Source organism: Tachypleus tridentatus, chromosome 2 (genome assembly GCF_004210375.1).
Source record: "Tachypleus tridentatus isolate NWPU-2018 chromosome 2, ASM421037v1, whole genome shotgun sequence".
Classification (NCBI taxonomy): domain Eukaryota; kingdom Metazoa; phylum Arthropoda; class Merostomata; order Xiphosura; family Limulidae; genus Tachypleus; species Tachypleus tridentatus.
In genome coordinates this window covers 121,233,687-121,255,679 of record NC_134826.1, presented here as the reverse complement: position 1 = coordinate 121,255,679, position 21,993 = coordinate 121,233,687, and the positions used below count along the sequence as shown (strand labels likewise).

The 21,993-nt window shown below is 34.6% G+C and overlaps 1 long non-coding RNA gene across 1 annotated transcript in view; it reads left to right on the top strand.

Moving 5' to 3' along the window:
• The window catches only part of LOC143244978 (uncharacterized), a 49,709-nt gene extending 42,835 nt beyond the window's left edge, over positions 1 to 6,874 (top strand). Inside the window, exon 3 of the long non-coding RNA XR_013025408.1 lies at positions 5,187 to 6,874. This is a non-coding gene — a long non-coding RNA (uncharacterized LOC143244978). The remainder of the gene's footprint in view (positions 1 to 5,186) is intronic.
• The last annotated feature ends 15,119 nt before the right edge of the window (positions 6,875 to 21,993 follow it).

The following is a 21,993-nucleotide window of genomic DNA, read 5'->3' as shown; positions in this document are numbered from 1 at the left end:
AGCTACACAATGACTTATCTATGTTTTGTCTGTCACGGGTATCGAAACCCAGTTTTTAGCGTCTAAGCCTGCAGATATACCGTTGCTGTCGTATATTAGAAGTAAAACACATTGTTTTAATTTTTTTAAATGACTAATCCTTAGATTTTAACATTTCAATGTAGGTTGTAGGTTTCATCTTTTTCTTTTTGTTTTTAACATTTTCTAGATTTTTATATCCATAGCTTCTGTTATTTGATTTTTTGGACACTTTATGTTTCTTCCACGTCGATTCATGTGCCGTTCGTAAAACGACTTTTGCTAAATTATTCAAATTAAGTGTTAAAATATTTAATGTTCAGTTTTCCTTCTTTCTTTTGGCGATAGACCAAGATAACATTCCTTGTTCTTGTCCTATTTAAGTATTTCGTCATTTGTAATGAAATGTGAGGTATAAAGAGTATTCAATACAGGAAATGATGAGGCCGTTGAAGAGTCGTTGTCCTAGTAGCCTAGTCACTCCTTGACCCAGAGGTCATCATAATAACCGCAGATAATAGTGGCACGTGGCACGTACACGCGCAAAAACAACATGCTGTCGTCCTATTTCCCACATCTTAGGCAGAAAAACTGGTTACACGGGCCAACAGGTTTTTAACAGTGGGTGCATGAAACCATAAATCACAGAAGTTTGAAACAAGAATTAATACTATATAAACTTTTCAGTGGCCTTTCTAGTGTATCAGAAAGATATGGTTGCAATCTTACGACGTTGGAAATCAGGTTTTGATGCTCGTGGTGGGCAAATCACAGATAATCCATTGTACAGCTTTGTGCCTATAAACAACTAACAACCAACCAACTTTCTAAATCAAGGCGATTTGCATATTGGTTTTGGGCACAGTTATCCAATTGGTGCAAATAGAAGCTCTTAAAAGCAAGAAGAAATGAAAAATAATTAAATCACCTCTTTACATATGCACTCTAGGCTCGTTTTGAAACGGTGTACTATATCTAAGCCATTCAAGTGTCTCGCATTTAGCTTCTCTGTTAGATCTCACGAAAGATTTCGTCAATTTGCTGATATGAAAGAGAATTTGCTCTATAGTTTATAATTAATGCTCCTATCAGTTACGCGCGTTAAATTGACCAATTAAATCAATTTGTGCTTCTACAGAAAAGGAAGCTAGACAGACTCGTTTGGTAACCATGACGATATACAAAAGACAGAAAACCTGGCGTCCAGTCTAACTGCTCATCGCAAGTTAGATAAGCTTGCAATTTGTTAAAAAATTAATAGAGTTTTTACCTGAAAACAACAAGAACGTGTAATGTTTTCATCACTAAACAAATATTCTAGATTTACTATAATATAATAAAACTATAAAATGATTTTCATTATTGAGTAAGAGATGTGATGGAGCTCTGGATATCAGAGCTGGTGAGCCGATTTCGACTCAGTGTAATACCTCAAAATATTCTCCGTTATAAGACAGAAAGTCAGTTCCGTAGGGTAGGTAGTAGAGTACAGCTAAATGACTGCTTTCTTTCTGGTCAGTAGTTGAAAATTAGCGATAACAGTAGACAGTCTTGGTTTAGTACATTTACAACACATACAGTAACTTTTGTCACAAAACTTATGCCAGTTGTGGACGATTCCTGTCTTAACAATCAGAATTTTAACTTCAGTAAATTAATGTATCATTTTCCTCTAAATATTACAAAACTTCCACGAACAACCATATTTTCATTTCAGTACTTTCCACTGTCCATTTCATCTGGAGATCATCGTTTCTTTGCTTTTTGAATGTCACGCAAAGCTACACCAGGGCTGAAAGAGTGAGCGTGTTTGGTGCTACTCTCAGACCGTGAGTTGAGCACCCTGACCATCTGGCTATGCTGGTCCAAAGAATATCGTAAACTGTTTAATGTTTCACAAAATTCGCTGAGTTTAATCTGTAAGAAACTAAGAAACATGTTTTAGTAGTTAAAATAATAATATGGGAAAATACCATACATTTTAAAGGGTTATTCGTGCAAAATATACAGTAAATTGACTTTATAAAAAAAGTGGAAAATTATATGCAAAAATAAGTTTCATTATATATATTTTGATATTTGTAAAATAAAGGCTTCTGAAAAAAAACAATGAAATTATTGAGCATTATAGAGATAGTGGCCGTGGAAAGCTGTGTTATAAAGTATGTCTAGTAACAATCGTCTCCCGCTGATACAAAGCTAAGTCTACGGATTTATAACGCTGAAATCAGGGGTTCGATTTCCCTCGGTGGACTTAGCAGATAGCCCAATGCTATAAGAAAACATACGTAGTAACAAACTGTAGTTAGCGTCAAGAAATTATGTAATTATTCTTCAGTAAAATGTAAATGTTTATCTCTGTGATATGTCTGTTAAAGAAAATAAAAACAAATTCGGGAATGTTGATTTTTAAAAACAACAAAAAAGGAATCGTATTTATCATGCTACTAAAGAAGTTTAAATTCATGATGGACGAAATCTCTGTGCTAAAACTAACTGCAGAGTTAGATAGCCACAAATCTTACCACCCTGTTATAAGATACAAATGCGTGTCTGTATATGTAAAGAAACACAAACTATGGTGGATAAAGCATATGAGTGTTATGGAGCCATTGTATATGTAATAACAAACTGAATTGTCTGTGCAATTTCTCTGTTGATGATGTAATTCGTAAAAGTGTCACGTGAGGAAATCTCTATTCTGAGCTTTAAGAATGTTTGGAAAAACGTTATAAGTACAAAGCTTAGACTTTTATTCATACAATATTCATCTACTGATGTATATGTTTAGAAGTGATCCACTAATCTTTAAGTTGAGAAATAACCCTTTAATACCAACAAACGTATAATGTTACAAATAACCCCCTAATCTAAATACACAGATATATAAGTTTACTAATAACCCTCTAGTACTACGTACACTGATACGTAGCTTCCGATAACTTCTCTAACACTACATAGATTGATATGTAAGTTCATAAATAACAATAATATATAAGATTATTAACAACCTTTTAGTACTGCATACACTGATACGTAAGTTTTAAAACAGCCCTCTATCGCAACATATACACTGCTGGCCAAAATCTTAAGGCCAATGAACGTGAAGAAAAAAATATGCATTTTGCGTTGTTAGACTCAACCACTTATATAAATAGAGCTTCGAAATATGAAAATAAGAAAAGGAAAAATAAACATTTTTAGCATTTAATAGGGCATTTTGGATTGCAGCGTTGTCCTGCTGAAAGAAAGATCCAGTCATTTCCACACAAGCGAGGGCCTTCAGTCAATAAGGATGCTCTCTCCAACATGCCAATATAGCCAGCTGCTGTTTGACGCCCCTGTATAACCTGAAGCTCCATTGTTCCATGGAAGGAGAAAGCACCCCAGATCATGATGGAACTTCCTCCACTGTGTCGTGTAGAAAATGTCGTCGGTGGGATATCCTTATCGTGTGAGTAACGTTGGAAGCCATCTGGACAATCCAGGTTAATTTTTTTCTCAGAGAACAAAACCTTCGTTCACTTTTCTATGTCCATGTTTGGTGCTTCTCAGCAACGTTTAACCCAGCTATTTCGTGATGTGGAAGGAGGCGTGGCCTTTGAAGACGTTTACGGTTTTTTAAAGCCTTTCTCTCGTAGATTCCGTCTTACTGTTTTTGAGCTGCATTCTGGATCCGTAAGGGCCTTAATCTGGTTCGACAATCGGCTGGTTTCTTGCCGGACAACCCGTCGAATCCTCCTGCTCAACGCCGGAGAAATTTTCTTGGGCCGACCACTTGAAATTATCGTTCCGTATCTCTCAGGGTCTTTTGAGATATTTGCAACAGCAGTTTTACTACGCCCAATCTCACCAGCGATGGCACGTTGAGAGAGACCTTGCTTTTGCAGCTCGACAATTCTGCCACGTTCAAACTCTGCCAACTTTTTAGCCTTTGCCATGTTTTTACCCAATGTAACACAGGAGATGTCAGTGGGAGATGTTGACAACGCTAATGCTTGAACACAAATGACTAAATTTCGTTATCTGTTTACTGATTAATATTTCGTTTCAGTATGATCTTAAACTTTTGACCAGCTAGTATTTAAGTATGCTAAATTTTATGAAGTTCTTCTAATTAAATCGTGTCACATGATATGAACTTAAGCAACCAGTATAAATAAAGATACTTGATATTGCTATATCGAGAGCATGCAGATGATGACAAGAAACTGTTGATCTAGATTCCATGGATTAACACCATTTTAGTGAGAAATACTGCATAAATAATTTAAATAATCTGATTGATTCCGTAGAGTATATATTTATTTGTAATAATAAAGTTGCCATTCTAACGTTCATGTTCGTTACTATCGAGTGTCACTTTCTTACTTTCTGTGGTTTGTTGATGTATATTGACAAAAAATTCATGATATCTGATCAAAAATATCTTAGGTGTGAAATAAAGGTGCAGCGGAAAATTATTGTACGTTTGGCTATTTTAGCCGTCAATGTTGATCACACGGTTAATCCTTTTTAACATGAATGTTTGGCATCATTGTAAATAATCTTTAACATCTTTTCTGGCTCATTATTTACTTTTCCACCAAACAAACAGATTGTGTGTTGTTACCATTTTTTAAAAAAATCATAGATTTTCGAGTAGTTTCAATTTTGCATCAAATATTACAGATAAATATCATTTTCTCCGTTGTGCAATTGCTCGAAATAGTGTAGCGATAGTTTATTATAGGTAACCTGTAATACTATTTTTATGTTTCATAAAATCAGTTGGCATTTGTGAGTAACATAATATCGTTGTACTTAAGCGAGTACATTGGGTCATTGCATTAGCAAATTTATGCTAATATAGCTTTATATACAGTTCAAGTTTTTTGTGTATTTTACGTTTCCTTACAGTTTATAAATGGATAGAATTTTTGTTACAGTAGAAGATATCTTGGGCTTCAAAGTGCGTTGACATGACGTTGCCTCTGCAACACAAAATGATAATGACATTGTTATTATTTTGCAGATGTTCTAGTCAATGACATAGTATCTGGCTATAAGGTTATGCTGTGATTTCAATATTTTAGTTATATTTTTGCATATTACAATGGTTTTTCAAAATTATCATATCTTGGAACTTGTTCTGTAAAGTTATCATTGATATTGTTTTATCATTCCAGAGGGCATCTAGAAATGAATATAATTACTAGTACTAAAAAAGCAGTTCAGATAATGAATGTCACACTCGTGCAAAGAAGAAGGTTAAGAGTAGGAAAAAGATTTTATCAAAGTGGAAAAAATGTGAGACCAGTTTATAACACTGAACAAATTGACGGTGCAGATAGATACAGGGAAATCGTTGTCTAGGGAACTGAGAGAAGCCATAACTGTTGAAGCTTTTGAATTTTTATTCGATATAGTGGTTATTCAGCATATGGCTGACAAAAATAATTTATATGCCCAGTGGAAAATTTTCACAGCTTCAAAATAGCCAGTAAATAATTGAAATTTTGGAGAATTTTCTACCTCGTAAACGACTACACTGGTTTCTTTACGAAGATCTAACTGTTACTATGGTTTCAAAAATATGTTTCGTAACAACTTTCAGGAAATAAAAATATTTTTCTATTTAACAGATAATTTTTCAGTTAACTCTCCAAATAAGATGGACAAAATATGACCTCTGATATATCTGTTGAAATCTAATTTCCAAAAATTGGGTATTTCCTACAGAGATATTTGCATGAGGAAGTCATGGTAAAATATTTTGTGGAAAGCCCATTTGATTTGGCTACAAAGACTGAGTGCCATGTAGTTCTGATGGATATTGTTGTACCATTGATACCTTTTTCGAAGCAAAGTCCTTTGCACCAACAACTACTCATGTACAAGTACGAAGTGCCAGGAAAGGAAGACGAAATGGAACTACCATTAAGCACTAGAGTTGTACAGGATCTGTTGAGTTATGTGAAATTTCCCACTGATCACATTGTCTTTTTTGACTATTTCTTTTCAAGTTATTAAAGAAAACATGTTTCAGAGCTACAGGTATATATATTTACAAGAAAATCGCATGAAGAACTCGTGAAGAGTCGTGAAAGAGGAAATTTTGAAGTTTGACAATGAGGGAATCCATTCTGATGGAGAAGTAAAAGGACAACAGTGTTGTAAGCAATAGAACAAAATAGGACAGTCTAGAACCTTTTGGCAAAGTAAATAGGTGGTCAAAGGAAGAAATGCATGAATAGGTGGTGTCGAATTACATGAACAACTTTTAAACACATACATAATTGTATTTCAAGAAAAAGTGACGGTGGGTGTTATTTACACATATGGTGAACGCTTGAGTGGTGAATGCTTGTAAGGTTTATCAACTTGCAAATCTAGTTAAACTGTCGCATCACAGTTCCAGCTTCTTACTAGAAGTCAACAGTATTTCAGTATTTCAATTTCAGATGGTTTACATGATTATAAAGTGAAAGTTTTATTTTCAATAATTGATGCATATAATCCCACTGTATGCATTTGAGTACATCCCTGTAATTTTCCAGTGAATAGAGATAAATGTGATAAACAGCATGGATCTCTTTATTTGATATATTTTCAATAAAACATTATAAATGCTTAAAGACTTTCCTGGTACATCCTTCTTGGGACTAAACTGGTTAACTTCTATTAGATAATTTTCCGAAAGCCATTCCGAAATCCGCCTGTACAGGTCATCTGTTTTAACTTCTCCCACCAATATATGGCAGTGTGTCGTCTGTCAGCCAATCAGTAGACACTAAAATTATATCACATAAGGGAAGCCAAACGTTGGAAGTTGTACTGTAAAACGTGTATTTATCACGGAAAGAACTATGCACTCCGTAGGCTACAACAAAGTATGATACATGAATTTAAAAGTAAGAAATAAGAATATTTGTTACTTTTATTTTGTTTTATCGCACAATCCTATAGTTTTTATGTTCATGGTTGCTAATACTTCTATTCTAAACCATCTATAAAGCATTTAGAAAGCAGTGAAAAATAACCCACAATACTATCATCGTAACTGTGTTTCTCTGATGCTCCCTTGCTAGAGCGAACATAATAGTGTTTTAACATTTTTCAACATATACTAAACGTTTAAAGTATTTATATAATTCTAAAGACAACAGAAGAAATGTTTATTTTAACATCTATATGAAAGAGAACATAACACGAGAGTATATTCTTATATTGACCCTTTTTAATTAAAAATAAAATTATCTACATATGTAATTTTACAAACTTATTTGGTTTGAATCATATGAATCATACAATGAACTCGACAAGTGTAAAGGGAAGTCAACATTTACTGCGTAGACTTTAAATGGGTTATCGATTTTTCTCATTGTTGGTTTAATACTAAAAATTATTATTTTAGAAAAATGAGTAATATGATACATGTGCAACAGTACAGGCTCATTAATTAAACGATATTAATACATGTGCAACAGTTCAGGCTACATTAATTAAACGATATAGCTACATGTCATTCATTCCAACAACATTAAAATAATTGAAAGCGTAAAATGTTTAGATATTTAGGCCTCACAAGAAAGGCGTCACTAGGCACTTAAAATATTCGGGGTTTTGGTTCATACACATGGGAATTTCCAAGGTTTCAATATAATATTGGTCTTCTGTTCTAATTTTAAAGACATCAGCTGGGGATTCGGGACACTGACGCATCTGTCTTACAGCCGTTATAAACAAATGCCCAACATACGGGTAAATGTCTTACTCCCTAAAGAAGATACCATAGTGAAACCACTGTATTTGTTTTGTTTTTTACTGTTACTTCTAGTTGTTGCGAATGTATTGGTTGGGTTTTCACTGTGGTTATTTCTAGTCTACCCTTGTCTATTCTCTAACTTCTAAGTCGAGAAATAGATGCTAAAGGCCTAATATTACTAATAAAATATGTAATTTCAATAAAAATGATAATAATAAACCACACAATTGTACTTTAGGCTCAGCCATATCGTCTTTTAATACGCAAGCTTGAATGGGCCAAACACAACTGTCTAACATCCCAAATGTCTTATTAATCACTCTGAGTATAAGACATTTTGGAAAAGTATCTACAAAATGGCAGGAAATGTAACTGATTAGTGCATAGTGCTTGCACTAACATTAATAAATGAAACTCAAAATAGTAAACACAATACTAAATATAACGAAGGCCAATCGCACATTGTAAGAAAAAATAGAAAGCCCTACAACCGAGACACTTTCGAAAGTTAGATCTTTGTTCATCATGAGTAATTGGTAAGAAAGGTTTACCTGTCGAAAGCGCTTGGGTTACAGTGTTTGCTATTTTTGTGTATGGTGTATTTTTGAATATCCTTTACAAGAAAAATATTCTTTTCCCATGATGCTCTTGGAACTACTTTCTTTATCTTGAATTGTACTCTTTCTCATGCCCATGATTACACCTCGGTTATGACACCACGATTTCCGTTATAATAAACAAGCTTATGCGAAGGACAACGAGGTCAGTTCAAGGCTACACGACATGACAAGCTTTCCATGAACCTTTCGTTAAACATTAATATTGTCTTAAGCAGGTCAAAAGAAAAATATCCGTTGAAACTAACGAAAAGACTTAACAGATGTGTTTTCAATGAGTTTGCTTGCTGTTATTTTAATTTCTTCTTGTTTTTTTTGTTTCTTTAGATGTGACTGTCGGTTTCTGAAATTTAGGCTTGTCAGCGTTTATCATCCTCCAATCGTTTTTTTTTTTGTTTTGTTTTATATCAGGAGAATTGTTCAGACTAAGTACAGTTGTTTTTTGGGTTGGAGGGTTCTCTTTCTTAACTATGGTCATCACTTTGAAAATTGACTATGCTTTTGTGGATTGGATGAAAATATGGCTTATGACCACATTACTACTCTAAAATATTTATGTGAACTGTTCATCATCTATGAACAATATCGAAGGCCCTTTCTTCTAAATGTTTTTATTATAATTTAACTATTGTCACATATCGTTTTACTACCTCGCTATACGAATATCCATGCTTGTAAAGTGATGCGATATGGTCTTCACTTCACTTGTGGCGGTATACACTGTCGAATTATCGGGAATTCTAACTGAATCTAATATAGCTCGCTTGTGGCGCCATGGGTTGCACATGTAGCAGCACATTTATGCAAATGTTTCAATTAAGGTGTGATTAACTATAAGTCTAACTATTTTATATTTACTCTTATTGGCTCATAGCCTACTTATTATACAAGATCATTAAATTATAATAGATATATACAATATAAGTTTTTCCAAACATTTTTGTCCCGGCATGGCCAAGTGTGTCAAGGCGCTCGACGCGTTATCTGAGGGCCGCGGACTCAAATCTCCGTCACACCATGCTCGCCCTTTCAGCGTTGGGGGCTTTATAATGTATCGATCAATCCCACTATTTGTTGATAAAAAGAATAGCCCAAGAGTTGGCAGTGGGTGGTGATAACTAGTCGCCTTCCCTCTAGTCTTACACTGCTAAATTAGGGACGGCTAGCACAGATAGCCCTCGAGTAGCTTTGTGCGAAATTCAAAACAAACAAACCAAATATTTTCGTTAATATATTAAAGATTATAAAAATATTAAACATCTCTTAACCATGAAGCAACGTTCTTTTCGTTTTGTAATATTATCGAAGTAACGATGCATCTAAAAAGGAGTATAATTTATTTCAGATGGAAACTTAATAACAATTTTAATCAGACAACGAGCATCTGGTGCTGAAACTTCTCGTTATGTCCTAAATTAAATTAAATATTAAATGTTCCTTTCTACAACTACTTGAAAAAACAAAGAGAAACTGTAACGTTTCCTTGTTGAAATAAATTAAACGACAAACTTCAAATATATTTCTTTTTGTCTGAACTTAAGCACAAAGATACACAATGGGCTATTAGTGTTGTGTCCACCACAAGTATCGCAGCCAGGTTTCGAGCGTCATAAGTTGTCACACTTATCGCTGTACCAATGTAATTACATACTTCTAAATATGTTATTAATATCATGAGATAAGCACGTTTGAATCTTATGTTTTTTAGATATTATGATATTTTAAAGTCACACCAATTATCATAATGTCTACTATAAGAAACTATAGTTCACTGGTGAATTAGCGGTAAGTCTACAAACTTACAACGTTAAAGTCCGAGGCTCAATTCCCCGCCGTGAACACAGTAGATAACCCAACGTGGCTTTTCTAAAATTGACAAAGAAACAAACTAGAAGCTAACACTACTTGCAGTACTATGTATAATCACATGTATTCTCATATTTGTGTCACATTTCAACAATGAAACACATCAAGAGAGACAGTAGTGGTTCCAGCCAAGTTAGAAGGTGAAGTAACCCCGCTGTGGATCCCCACGTCAGTAGCACACTGGTATTTCTGTAAACATATTCTGCTAAAAAACGGGTTTCGATACCCGTGGTGGGTAAAACACAGATAGCCCCTTGTGTAGCTTTATGCACAGAAACAAACGTAAGCACTGCTGTGGCCTTATATACAGGATCGAACTTTCGTCCAACTCTGAGGTATTGTCACAACTGTTCGAAATGCTGCATTTCACTATTCTGCTTCTGAATAAAACTAAATATTCACACATAATTTTAAAATTAATAGGAAGCTGTTTCTTCTGTGTTTTCCCCTTCAACACGGAGAATAATTAAATCAACAGCAGGAACAAACTTCCAATGTTAGTCTGAACTACAGTTTGACACATATACTAATATTTCTGTGTTTTTTTTTTCTTTGTAACAGATTTACTATCGTATATACATGTTTTGATATAGATGTTTGTTTCAGTTAAATTGATATTCTGAAAGGTACATAACTTATACTGTTAAATCTAAATTACAAAATTTCCGTCTATTCACTAAAATTGTATAAAATTCTCGAGTGTAAGAATCAACAATACACGTGTGCACGTAAACACTACTATATTATTTATATTGTTGCATAACCGAAATTCGAAAAACTCTCCTCACGCTTATAAATAACACCAACGTAACTCTCCAAGAAACAGTATATATTATTGGTTTGCTATAGTTGAGGTGCTATAAACTTCGAAAGCTATAACTGTGATTAACGCTTATTAGTCGAGAACTTCACATACCTGACCAGGAATGTTTATAGATTTCGAATATTACAAACTGTTTAACTTCAGCGAATTAACATTGAACGTTAGTATTTTTGCATTATAAAACTTCATCGGTGAAAAACTCAGCGTGTGACCGGCTAAGAAAATATAATACATAGCTAACTAGTTTCCTGTGAAGCGAACTGTACACACATCAACTCGAAAATATTTCGCTCATCGTGAACTCTGATAAGATATCAAGGAAGTTCCATACCAGTTTGTAAAACTTTTGTATGTAGATCATTAGTATTAAGAACTGTTACTGTAAACCGTATCATCGTTTGTGTATTAAAATATATTTGTATCAAAAAGAAAAGTGTGTGTGTATCAATCGTGTTGGCAAGTATCATAAATTAGATAAAAATATCAAAATGTATATTACTTCTAAATTTAAATCATCATTTAACTCAATTTCAATTACAATTTAAAATTGTAATACTTACATCTTAAACAAATGTAATATGATAAAAAAGAATGAAGTTATATGATAGTGGTGACCCTGTGAAAACGTAATGTAAAAGTAACTTAAACAGGGAGCAGTTAGAAAAGTTGGCCCCCACTTTTCATATTAACGTTGCTGCTTGCTCAACTTGCATTTTTACATTAAATTTTTACAGAGTTCACCCACTTATAGAAACTGGATCTTTTTTATTTTAGTCATTTACTTTGCCGACCCCTTTGTTCTAGCATGACCCATATTTTGAAATCACTTCCTTACATAGCTGAATCCTTTATTTCTAGCTTGTTTATTTTTGGTATATAACTTATTTATGTTCTGACCCCTTCATTGTAGTTTGGCCCCTATTTTACAGTCATGTGAAAAAGTTAAGACACCCTATGAAAGCCGGTGTATTTTTGTAACATTTTTTGATATATAGATATTTAATCTCAATTTCAACAACACTGAAACATTGTTATATAGGAATATAACTAAACAATTAAAACTGAAGAAAAGGCTTTTAAAGATCTTCTGTAAATGTAATACTACAAAAATGCATATTCGAACTGAGAAAAAGTTAGGACACCCTACCCCATAATAGCTAGTGTACCCCTTTTGGCTGAAATAACTACAATGAGATGCTTCTTATAGCCATCTACCAGTCTCTGACATCGGTCTGAAGAAAGTTTGCCCCACTCCTCAATGCAGAATTCTTTCAGCTGTGAGATGTTTGAGGGGTTTCCTGCATGTATATCCCGTTTCAAGTCACCCCACAGCATCTCAATCTGATTAAGATCTGGGCTTTGAGTCCATTCCAGGACTCTCCATTTCTTAGTTTTCAGCCAGTCCTTGGTTGATTTACTGGTATGTTAAGGGTCATTGTCGTGTTGCAGGGTCCAGGTCTGCTTCAGCTTTACTTTTCTTACAGATGGTCTCACATGTTCCTCAAGCACCCTCTGATACACAGTAGAATTCATGGTGGATTCTATGATTGTGAGCTGTCCAGGTCCTGCTGCAGCAAAGCAGCCCCAAACCATGACACTTCCACCTCCATGCTTCACATTTGGTATGAAGTTCTTTTCCTGGAATGCTGTATTTGGTTTATGCCAAACATGTCCTCTTTTCTGGTGTCCAAATAATTCAATTTTGGACTCATCTGTCCAAAGAACATTATTCCAGAAGTCCTGGTCTTTGTTTACATTATATCTGGCAAACGTCAGTCTGATCTTGATGTTTCTCTTAGGAAGCAAAGGTTTTTTTTTCTTGCACACCTCCCATGCAAGTTAAACTTGTGCAGTCTCTTTCTGATTGTAGAAGCATGTACTTTCACATCAACAGTAGCCAGAGCCTGCTGTTCTCCCGTGACGACATGTTAGGGTGTTTGGACACCTCTTTTAGCATCTTGCGGTCTGCTCTTGGGGTGAACTTGCTTGGACGACCAGATCTGGGCATGTTGGTAGTTGTTTTGAAAGCCCTCCACTTGTTGACTATTTTCCGGACAGTGGAATGGCTGATTTCAAAATCTTTTCGGATCTTTTTAAATCCCTTACCAGACCCATAAGCTGCTACAATTTTCTTTCTGAAGGACTCAGACAGCTCTTTTGCTCTTACCATGGTGCTCACTCTCACTTCAATAGTTAGGAGCACACCAAACTAAATGTCTGAGGTTTAAATAGGGCAAGCCTCATTCAAAATGCTGAGTAACGATCTTCTAATCATGTGCACCTGGTGTGATACACCTGTGTGTGAGTTGAGCCATTTTAAGTGGGAATAAATATGGGGGTGTCCTAACTTTTTCCTCAGTTAGAATATGCATTTTTGTAGAATTACATTTACAGAAGACCTTGAAAAGTCTTTTATTCAGTTTTAATTGTTTAGTTATATTCCTACAATCTTTCTCAGTATTATTAAAATTGAGATTAAATATCTATATATCCAAAAATGTTACAACAATACACAGGCTTTCATAGGGTGTCCTAACTTTGTCACATGACTGTATATCACTTCTGTATATGGCTGACTCTTTTATTTCTAACTTCTTTGCTTTATGATATCACTTCTTTATTTTGCTGACAACTTTATTCTGAGTTGTCTCTTACTTTGATATCATTTCTTTACATGGCTGACCTCTTCATTCTGAGTTGTCTCTTACTTTGATATCATTTCTTTACATGGTTGACCTCTTTATTCTGAGTTGTCTCTTACTTTGATATTATTTCTTCACATGGTTGACCTCTTTATTCTGAGTTGTCTCTTACTTTGATATTATTTCTTCACATGGTTGACCTCTTTATTCTGAGTTGTCTCTTACTTTGATATTATTTCTTTACATGGTTGACCTCTTTATTCTGAGTTGTCTCTTACTTTGATATTATTTCTTCACATGGTTGACCTCTTTATTCTGAGTTGTCTCTTACTTTGATATTATTTCTTTACATGGTTGACCTCTTTATTCTGAGTTGTCTCTTACTTTGATATTATTTCTTTACATGGTTGACCTCTTTATTCTGAGTTGTCTCTTACTTTGATATCATTTCTTTACATGGCTGACCTCTTTATTTTGCCTTTGCTGCTTTGTGTACATATAAAATACAAAAGATATTTACCAGAATATTTTTCACTATGTTTCTTTTTTAGTCAACACTAGAATTACTTAAGGGAGACTTGCTTTTTAAGAACAATTAAGGCTTCACATTTTTTACCATGTAATTTGTTTTTGGTGGACAATGAGGGTTTAAATACAAACCTGTTTGCAGACCATTTCTTACCTGTGCCAAGTTAAAACGTTTTGAGGTACAGCGGAATTCAATTAAACATTTTAATTAGTTCTTAAGAAGTGAACAACACACGTCCACTTGGCTAAAACTTCTGAAAGAAATCAGATAACATTCAGATGTACCTTAAAGGAGAGGTAAAAAAAAAAGTCTAACGTTAATGTGTAGACCATGCTATATGAATCTTTAGACATAGGTGAGACAAGTAATAGCTTGGGCTGCTGCCATCAAATAAAGCGTCTCACGTGATGTTTTGTTTCCCTCTTGGTTTATTAACAGCTAACATCCAAACTAGGGCGCACCCGTATTTGAATAGAACGATTGTAATGAGAGGCGTTGGCTCTTGTGTCACGGTTTGATGGACTGGTAAAATTAGTATGAAAACAGACTGTATAAAAAAGGGTTATATAGGATGTAAAGATCTTAGAATTTAGAGATATTTCAGAATAAGAAACTCATTGCTATGCATTATGTTGCCATCTGAAATTCTGTCAGCTCGTAAAAAGTGTTTATGTGTTTTATATATTGGTGATTTCAAAGTGCTACAGTTAGTAAGATGTTTATGAGTCAAGATTAACTCTGAAATTAAAGTAAAAAGTAATACTATTGCCTCTAACTTTTATGCATATATGTTTAGATTAACAGTATATTTTTAGTTTCTTCTGAATTATATCAACAGTCTTAAAACATATTAAACTCAATTTCTATTTGTAATTACGACATTTATTAAACATCAGAATACTTAATTATTTGACTCGGCATGGCCAGGTGGTTAAGGCACACGATTCGTAATTCGCGGGTTCAAATCTCCGTCACACCAAACATGCTCGCCCTTTCAGCCGTGGGGGCATTATAATGTGACGGTTAATCCCACTATTTGTTGGTAAAAGAGTAGTCCAAGAGTTGGCGGTGGGTGATGATGACTAGCTGCCTTTCCTCTAGTCTTACACTGCTAAATTAAAGACGGGTAGCGCAAATAGTCTTTGTGTAGCTTTGCGCAAAAAAACAAACTTAATCATTTCCTAAGCCTTACAAATATAGACTTTTATGCCTATTCGAAGTTTAGCCTTTCGTCAGTTTGTTAACTGGAAGCCTCTCCCCTCTCCCTTTTTTTTTATTTTGTCTTCCAATCTTTTTCTTCGTATGCGTTGCATGTATGGAAGCCGTTAAGGACATCTGGTGTGTATTTATCAAGAAGTGCAGTTTTAAATCCCCCCAGCTTCTTATTTGGGGATAAACGGGCAAATTTATTTTTTGAATTTTTTGAAGCTACACGAGGTCTATCTGCGCCAACTGTCCCTAATTTAGCAGTGTAGACTAGAGTGAAGGCAGCTGGTCATCACTACCTACTGCCCACTCTTGAGCTGCTCTTTTACCAACGAATAGTGGGATTGACCGTCACATTAAAATGCCCTCACGGCTGAAAGGTCGAGCATATTTAGTGTGACGAGGATTCGAACCAGCGACCCTTGGATTACGAGTCGAGTGCCTTAACCACGTGGCCATGCCGGGCCAAACGAACAAGTAGTTATACGTAGTGAGTATATAAGTGCAATTAACAAAAAAATAGTCAGATTAAAGAAAGTGTTTCATTTTTAACTGCTGTGCTCAAACAGCTACATTTCACTGCGTTTGTTTCTTTTATTTCTTGTGCCCATGAGTTAAAGTTACATTTGATTAACGGTTATCTTATTTTATTACATATATTTATTTTTACTTCGGATTATTAACTCTGAAGATTTCGTTTTCATAACTTCTAGCTTTTGTATAACAACCAGAATGTCCGCTCTTGTATCTCGTTATCCAGACATTCCGAAAGAATAAAACTAACATATGATATATTAACTTTGATTACTCTTGTGAATTTACAAAGGACGAAGCACGTATTGCCGTAAGCGTATGTCAATTTATCCAACTCATTACACTGAAATAGTAGAACAAGTAGCCAGTCTTGTTAATAAAACAAAGCGGCTGGACAAAGCTCAGTTACCGAAAAAGGGAGTTAAGTATTCCATAAAAAAACACTAAATTCTCCATTCAAGAGTCTTGTACCACCTGTTACGGCTTATCTTTGCTGAGGTACATAACAACCAATACTATTACATGCATAGGAATAGATACCAAAATGGACAGTAATATAAACTATTGATAATAGTAAGAATTGCGTTCTCCTCTTTCCTTTCAGTTGCTTTTACAGGAAAATGTGTTCACACTGAGAAAAACAAAAATATCTCTCTAAATTGGAACTGGATTTGAAATATCACAAAATGAACACAAAGTTCAAAGTTTGTCCCACAACCACCACCACCTGAGTAGCAAGTCCGCAGGTTCACGTCGTTAAATTGTAGTTGCGATACCCCTGGTGGGTAGAGCACGGATAGGTCATAGTTTAACTTTGAACTTTACAACAACCAAATCAAACTATTCAAAGCAGTTGAGACTTTAGTTAAAGTGGTGATCATTCCCAGTATATTTGCGTAAGCAATCATGTAGGGAGTGACCTAATAGTTTCATTGTAACTGACCAAACTATCTTATCATTTTACAGATAGTTATAACTGAGCTAAGGCGAAGATGGTGTTAACACAAATTTTATCTATTCAGAATGATTATTAAGTGAACAATAACGAACACCAAATTAAACTCATTCTTGTTATTATTTATAACTATAAACACACATCCATACAAGGATTTCATTAAGTTTAAATGTTACCAACTGTATAACCTTATTCCATTTGTGAGAAAACATTCATCACATTACAATGTAAAACAAAACAAAAAGCATAGTGACACCGATCTAAGAAAAATGGGTTATTTTAATCGTTTTCGAAGACACAATCGTGTGGATAAAAAAAAAGAAAAAAGTGTTTCTTGAATGCATTTCAAACAATCCTATTCTCTATTTTATGGGCCCGGCATGGCCAGGTGGTTAAGGCATTCCACTTGTAATCTGAGAGTCGCGGGTTTGAATCTCCGTCACACCAAACATGCTCGCCCTTTCAGCAGTGGAGGCGTTATAATGTGACGATCAATCCCATTATTCGTTGGTAAAAGAGTAGCCGAAGTGTTGGCGGTGGATGGTGATGACTAGCTGCCTTCCCTCTAGTCCTACAGTGCTAAATTAGAGACGGGTAGCGCAGATAGCCCTCGTGTAGCTTTGCGCGAAATTCAAAACAAACCAAACCCTTTCTTTCGAACATGTTAAATACTGAAAAGATAACTGAACATTAAATGTTCAAACGATTTTTCTTAATATCGCGACTTAGTTCTTGGTCCACTTTCTCAGAAACAATGAAAGAACTGTAATATAGATAACTGACAAAAAGTAAATTGTTATTTACCCCACTACACGAGGGTTCGACTATAAACGTCAAAGCCTATAACGCAAATAATCGCGATTCGATCCCAGCAAGAAACGTTGTTAGATGTTACATGTATGTTTATTAAAGATGTATTTTATTTTTTGTCAAATATAAAATTGAAATAAGAGCTGTAACGCAATCTCTTATTGCTCAAAGAGAATGCACTCGGCCTCTAAGTTATAGATTCTTTTTTCAGTGAATTAGGCTCAATGTCAAGATATTATCCACATATCTAAATTAATTTAAGTTACTATATTGAATCTTTATCACACCGAACATCCTTACACTTTCAGCTATAGGGACGTTTTCATGTGAAGATCATTCCCACTATTCGTTGGTAAAAGTGGGTGGAGTAGCCTAACTGACTTCTCTCTAGGTTATCGCTCCTAAATTAGGAACGGCTGGCACAGAAAACCCTTTTGTAGCTTTGCACGAAATCCAAAACAATACTCAAAACCCCTTAAATATATATTGCTAAATGTTGCCATCTATCGGAAAATGATGAAATCACTTTGTATCTTTTGTTTTACCTTTTTTTTACCATGCATTTTGTGAATATAGCACATAAAATAATAGTTTTATATTACTTTATATATGTTTCTTAAAATATTTAGCACCTTTATTAATTCAATTGTTTAAAATAAATCTATATTTAATGGAAAACAAATAATCGTTAATTTGGTGAACGTTCCCTACAAGAAAAAAAGCAAGAATTGTCGATTGAAATATTTCAACCTAATTATCAATATTTCATTCCACAATTTGACTACTTCAGATGTACTTTATTATTATTATTTCTAGGTCACACAAAGTAGTTAATAAACTAGTAGTTCTAAAATTTAACAAAGGATATGTAAGAATGTATTTAGTATCATAATCAGAGTACAAGACACATAGTACACTCATTACATTTTTATTTGTTTCTTGTTAAGCACAGAGTTACATAATGGGTTATTTGTGCTGTTCCACCACGAGTATTGAAACCCGATTATTAGCGGTATAAAACATTAGATTTAATGCTGATCAGGTCGAGAGACAATTATTAATTACTGGACCGATAAAAAAAAACAATTTAATTTGTTGAATTATTTACGTTTGCCAACATTTTCGATGATTTGCTTGCTTCATCGGATGTTCTATATCTTTCCCTTTAGAGTTCGCCTGTTCTAACTAGTCGGTCTGTATTATCGTGACGTCAGTAAAATGTGCGCATACCATGAATCACGAGAAGAATTATACACTCTGTAGGCTACAATATAGTATGATATATAAAATTCAAAAGGAGGAAATAAAAATATTTGTTACTTGTGATGGATCTACTATATCATATCTATATTAATATCGGTATATGTTTAAGTTAAATTTACATTTAAAAAGATACATAAAATATACTGTTAACTTCCCGCCTAATCACTTAAACTTTAAAAACTTCTCGAGTGCAAGAATCAGCAATACACTTGTGTACGTCAACATTAGTGTATCGTTTGTACTGTTATGCAGGATGAACTTTCTAAAAACTCTCCTTACGTCTATAAATGTAAACAACACGACGCATCAAATTACAGCATGTATATTATATATATTGCTTTGCTACAGTTAATATGCTAGAAGCCGCAGAAGCTATAGTTGTTTAATTAATTATCTTATTAATCAGGAACTTCAGATATTTCACTAAGAATGTTTATAAATTTAAGATAATACAAACCGTTTAACTTCAGTGGATCAATGAAGGGCATTAGTATTTTTACGAAGACATTATATAACTTCGGCGGTGCAAAACTCGACGTGTGATCAGCTAAGAACGCAAAACTAGCGAGATTCCTATTAAGTGAATTGCATGTACAATAACTTATGATTAATTTGCTTATTATGCACCAAGATACCAAGGGAGTTCCAGACATGCTAGAGGACTCAATATTGTTTGTAAAATTTGTAAAACTTTTGTACCTAAATTATTATTTGTGATCACTGTTATCGTAAATTGTATTATCTGTATATTAAAATAAATTTGGATTTGGATATTTTGGCAAATATCATAAATTGGACACATATGGACATTTATTTAACTTCTAAATTAAAATTGTCATTTAAATCAGTTTTAGTCTATTTGACATTGTAATACGTAACATAATAAATAGAGGATCGATAGGCCTGAATTGATAGGCCTTTCACATTAGCTGTTGAAGTTGGTGCTATTCTATTACAGTCAGATGACAAAGGTATATTGAACACCATTTATGTTATTTTTCTGAAACTTTTAATCGTTACCAAAAGAATTATTATACTATGAAAAATAAACATTGGCTTTAATGTTAGCTTTAGAACATTTCAACGTGTATGTATCTGCATCACAACAATACATTGTCATTTACACTGATCATAAATCATTAACGTTTTTTGAACCAAATGAAGGGCAAAAACAGAAGACTGTTAAATTGGAGTTTATCATTACAAGAGTCTGATTTGAAGAAAATCCATCTCAAAGGGGTTGATAACATTTGTGTTGACGCACTTTCACTCGTTTTGCAATTTTATGATTTTAAGATTATTTGTGTTGATTGTGTTACAAACTGTCATGATTACTGAAGTTGTATAGTCTAGGTCAGACGCCTCTGTCACTTTGAATAGGACCTTTAATTACGTGTTTGATAACAGTGATTTTAGTGTTAAGTTTACAATGTTTCATTTTCGCTGCCAACTGTGGTTTTTTTGTATGCACCACGGATACATTTTGTGATAATAGTGTTTTGCCTGTTGTAATTTTCTGAAAAAATGTTTTCGTTTTTTTAAATGTGACCCATCAGTGTCCACGTATGTATCTGTTGTTTCTTGTGTCTGTATTTGTGTATTTCCATCAGTATCTAAGTATGTCTCTGTTGTTTGTTGTGATAGTGTTTGTGTATCAGTATCTAGGGTAGTATTAATTTATATGCCATCATTATATGGTCTTCCTTCTGTATTTATTATTTACGTATTTGTTTCAGCTTTCTTTCAGTACCTCGGTCATCACGATGTTCATGCTTTTCATATTCATCCCTATGTATTTTACTTACTCGTGATGTCTTGTTTCTATCCGTAGGTTCTTCACTAGATTTCTTTAATTTTTGTTCCGGCATGGCCAGGTGGTTAGAGCACTGTACTCGTATTCTGAGAGTCACAGGTTCCAATCCCCGTCACACCAAACATGCTCGCCCTTTCAGCCACGGGAGATTTATAAAGTGACGGATAATCCCACTTAGTCAAAGAATTGCCCTAGAGTTGGCGGTGGATAGTGATGACTAGCTGCCCCACTCTACTCTTACGCTGCTAAATTAGGGAAGGCTAGCTCAGATATCTCTCGTGTATCTTTGATCGAAATTCAAAACAAGCCAAACCAATCGCCAATTAGAGGTGTGTGTTGCTCTTTTAGCCTCTTGACGATACGTTAGTAACTAACGATTTAACTGAATTTAACAGTCTCTTTAGAGATCGTTGTGTACGTATATCCTGTCTCTTCCGAGGTACAAACGGAAATCCCTAAAAGAGATCTCAGGTTCTGCTTGTTTGATTCATACAATCGCGCCAAGTTACACACGGGCTACCTGTAACAGCTGTCACTAATTTTGAACTGATATACTATAGGAATGGCAGCTATTCGACAGCACCCATCATACTTTTGGACTACACTATTTTCCCGAAAGGAGAGTAAAGGCCGACTGGAGGTATCACCTTTTCTAACCAATTGCACATACAGTGGTGTGTTGTCTGTCAGTCAGCTAGTATACACTAAAATGACGTCACATAATAGACGCTTAACGTTGCAGTTTGTACTGTAGTGACGTTAGTAAAACGTGCGTATATCTTAAATTACGATGACTTTTGAACTTCAAAAGCAAGAACTAAAAATATTTGTTACTCTTAATTTTTGGTTCTATTTATTCTTGAAACAGAACACTTTCGGGAGATCTGCGGAAGTGCATCTAGTCAAGTAGTGGTATTTGATCTATGCTCTTAAAAATTTTCTACAGCTCTATAAGGCCCGCCATGGCCAGGTGATTAAGGCACTCGACTCATAATCTGAGGTCGCGGGTTCGAGTCCCCGTCACACCAAACGTGCTCTCCCTTTCAGCCGTGGGGGCGTTATAATGTTACGGTCAATCCCACTGTCCGTTGGTAAAAGAGAAGCCCAAAAGTTGGCGGTGGGTGGCGATGAATAGCTGTTTTCCCTCTAAATTAGGGACGGTTAGCACAG